This window comes from Acipenser ruthenus, chromosome 3, assembly GCF_902713425.1.
Source record: "Acipenser ruthenus chromosome 3, fAciRut3.2 maternal haplotype, whole genome shotgun sequence".
Classification (NCBI taxonomy): Eukaryota; Metazoa; Chordata; class Actinopteri; order Acipenseriformes; family Acipenseridae; genus Acipenser; species Acipenser ruthenus.
This window is the reverse complement of record NC_081191.1, coordinates 97,142,450-97,146,511: the sequence shown is the minus strand read 5'-3', so window position 1 is coordinate 97,146,511 and position 4,062 is coordinate 97,142,450. Positions and strand designations below refer to the sequence as shown.

The following is a 4,062-nucleotide window of genomic DNA, read 5'->3' as shown; positions in this document are numbered from 1 at the left end:
TAAAACGCAACTCCTGGCTTCTTGTGTGTTTATTCTACAATCACACAGCAATATCAATGTTTTACAGAAACAATAACACAGCGACCGGCAAGTACACCTCAATAATAATAACTGTAGTGACTATTCTCAGGAACTAAATTGGAAACATAACAACAGGGCTTTACAGTGGGACTAATTTGGTCACATATGCAGCTAAAAATGTGTTTGTACGAATGTGTGCCACTAGAAATTCCTAAACATGATTTTGTTTTTAGCTGACAGTATAAAACATATTTAAAAAAAAAAAACACAGATCTAAACTCTCATAGCTCATAGCACTCTGGGAATGTAGTTTATTGGTGTTCACTGCCCACTGTTAATTACACATTAAAAACTACAAATCCCATACCCCACCAATTTCACTGATTTATCAGTGCGATGATTACTCGTTTCGATGTTTCCAGTACTGAAAAAGGTTACACAAGTCTACATATCTGAAGGGAATAAATGTATTTGTACTATATAGTATTTCAATATGTATCATGCACTTAAAACATTAATATATGTGATTTTCTTTTTTATGTTTTTTAATCATTACCCAAAAAAGATCCAAGTACCAGGGTAGTTTTCACGGCGGGTACCCAGTTCCGGATTTTCTAATATATATATATATATATATATATATATATATATATATATATACACACTGTATATAGTAAAACACTTGTTTTAAGCACTTTCGTGACGTTTTTATTATTTACAGAAAAACTAAAATAAACACAGAGTTGTAACTACACTTTTTCTCTCCCATCTCTTGCCTCCATTGTTAGTTGCTTTCTGTCCACAAGCAGGTTGTTTCTCTCTGTGCAGTGGTTGACTGCTCCAATGCCTTTATCAGGTCTCCCCACTCCATTATTTTTATTTCTGCTGGGTCTGTAGGGCTTTGTACCGCTGTCACCATATGTGAAAGATTTTACTTGTTTCCAAGGTTCGATTGCCCCTTTTCAGCAGACCTAGAAAATTAAGTTTTTATTGTTTACAGAAACTAACTTTTTCTCTCTCATTCCTCACTACATCAGACAGGTAAGACATTTTCCAATCACAAAACATTTTGTATACGTTATTTCATACACAAAAAGTTTACACAGCACCTTGTTCTGTTACCGACAGCCTCTTGCCTCCACACAGACTGCCCTGAACAAACATTTTTTTGCTGTTAAAATACCTGCCTGCTAATCAAAGGCAGGAGGCATTCATTAACTATTAGAGCCAGGTGTAGGTCATCCTGGCTCACTTTGGTTTTGGACTGGTAATTACTGTCCAAAACCTACTAGATACAGTGCTCTCTCGTTATAAGTCTACCCTGTGTACTACAGAACAGGTTATAAGGTCATGACTCTGATTTGCCATTACACACATGTCATGGTTAAGGTGACCTGAGATAACCCAGCTAGTGTACCTATGTAGCTGACGACTACGCCACCTTGTTTTGATAAGGCAAGGACCTTAATAACCAAATAATTATTTTGTTCTCCCGTGTAGGATCTTTGTTCCCCTGGTTCCCACACACACACAATGGAGCGACGTCTGGTAAAACAAATTTTATTGTTCTCAACAGGGTAAAAATTATTAAAACCAAACCACACAGTAATACTAAAAATAAGCTAAAACTTCAATAAGGGAGTGCCAAAAAAAGAAACACTGCACACTAGGCAGTCCCCTCCTGTTGGTCACGGTCTCACAAAAAAGAAAAAAGTTCATGCACATGGACAATTACTGTTCAACAAAACAAGGATAAAAGAAATAGTCCAGGGGGGGTAGACCCCACACGCCCGGGGCTTCCCCCCCGACTCACTCGGTCCGCTGCTGTTTCCTCCCACCGATGCGGGAACCACCCCCCCCCCCCCCCCTGCTGGATCTCTTCGCTGCCAATCGGCTGCCGCCTCCGAAGGACCTGAGACAGGAGAGCGAGGCAAAGAAAAGGGCCGTCAGGAACTGACGCACAGGTAAGTAAACTACACCTTCCACCCAGAGGTTCCTGTCACTTCTCTTCGACTGATCTCTAACCCTGCATTTCTCTCCTTTCTCTCGCCACGCTCCCTGGACCTCGTCCCGATTCCGTCTGCCGCCACCGGACCCGACCTGGAAGCTGGACTCCAGACCTAAAAGGCAAGGTAGGTGAACCACTGGAAGCCTCAAGCACACTCTGCCGGGGGTGCAGGGGGCCAACCAGCACAGGTAGGCAATATAGAATGATTAGCTTGGAACGTGACGATTAATTGTCCTTTCCACTCTTCCAGAAATCGAGGAAAACAACTAGCCCCCTATCTGTGGGGAGGCCCCAAACGTCCTGGACTACACACTGGGACCCCGAGCAATTGCACCCGTCCCTTGCTCCACCAAGGAAAACAAAAAAAGAAACGAGTGTCCAAAAATAAATTGTATTTGTTGTAAATCCAAAAAAAACATGTTAGTGAAATCCTTAAATAATAAAATGATTGTTACCCACCAATGATAGTATACAATAGCCAGAAAGAAGAAAACACAACAAAACAAGTAAAAAAAAATACAGCCAACCACCCTATATTGTCCCGACACAACAAAAAGAAACAAGAAAAAAAAAACTCCAAACCCGTTCCTGAATATGGTCCCAGTGCTAGTCCGTCCTCACAACAAAGTTCTTGTTGCCAAATAATCGTTTTCCTGAAGTATTCCAAACAGTAAATCTTCCTCAGTAGATTTCCCCAAGGCTGTGCGCTTGGCCTGCACACACTCCAACTGGTTCCTCCTGGTTCCTCCTGGTTCCTCCTGGTTCCTCCTGTCTTCCATGTTCTTCCTCTGCTCTCAAATCCAGCCCCTTATATAGTCCTGCCTGGACCGCCATTGGCTGTGGCGCTAACCAGGTGGGACTTCTAGTTGCTGGGGAGAAAATGCTCTACCCACAGTCAGTCATAACCACATAAAACCAACTGGGAGTTGAGATAAGCAGATTCCAGTAAAAAAATAAACAGTTCACAAAAACCGATTTAAAATTCGTCACTTATGACACACACACACACACTTGTTTTCTCTTTATAAGTCTCTTAACTATGGCTCACGACTGCAGTGACATACATTAATGTGTGATCATTTTTTCTGACCCATATATTAATATAGACAGGTTTGTTATAGAATATGTGCTATATATACCCATTGTGTCTGCTACAAAGGAGTCCTGGCAAGGCAGTTTCACAGGTTCTACATGGAATGCATCAAAACATTCTGGAGTTCAGCGTATTATAGATCTATGCTTCTTTATAGTTAATACACTAGGGCAATGTTCTTTAAATATGTCAGAAAGTGAAGGTTCAGGATGACATGTGATTGCCAAGGACCTTGTGAAGTGAAACCCAATGAACCATGGAGCTCCTTTTGCATTCCTGTTTGTTTCTTTTTTCTGCTACAAATCTCATAACAGTGAAAGAAAGAATGTCCCTCCTGCTCTACTCATTGTATACACACTGTCTTTGCATTTAGCATCTGACTGACAACCAAGTGTGTGCTTTAGCTGTTTCACTGCATGGTATTGATCTGTGTGTAATGATAAAGCTATTGCAAATTTCATTTGAAATGTGAAGGAAATGTTGCCTTACACCAATGGAAGGAATTGTCTCTGAAAACCACATCTTAATAAACAGACTTATAGACTAACTCATTATACAAAAAGATGAAGTTGTGATATAACATAAATCAGCTGTTTGAAATGGTCCTTATTTTTTACTCTCTTCTCTTCTTGGTAAAAACTTGTGTGATGTGAAAAGGGTCCCATAGCTGTGTAGATACTGGATGATGTAAAGAAAGTAAAATCAGGTCAGATAAGGAGAAGTTGCCAAAGTTGAGATGACATCATTGGACCTGACCTTGACTTACAGTAATGCCAGTCAACCAAGAGATAATAATGATGAGCAAGAGAGCATGTCTGTATCTTATGCAAAGTAAGGTAGGATGACATCATTCCTGTAAGTCCCATCAGGCTAGGCAAGATGCCAGTGGGTGCTAATGTGACATGAAGGGAAAAAGCTTTGACTATGTAAAGACCTTTCA

At 40.6% G+C, this 4,062-nt stretch overlaps 1 long non-coding RNA gene across 1 annotated transcript; it reads left to right on the top strand.

Annotated features, from left to right (window-relative positions):
- Nucleotides 1–1,892: 1,892 nt before the first annotated feature.
- On the top strand, nt 1,893–3,669 carry LOC131732996 (uncharacterized). The gene is made up of 2 exons (XR_009325989.1): nt 1,893–2,153; nt 2,280–3,669. It is a non-coding gene; the product is annotated as an uncharacterized LOC131732996 (long non-coding RNA).
- Nucleotides 3,670–4,062: the final 393 nt, after the last annotated feature.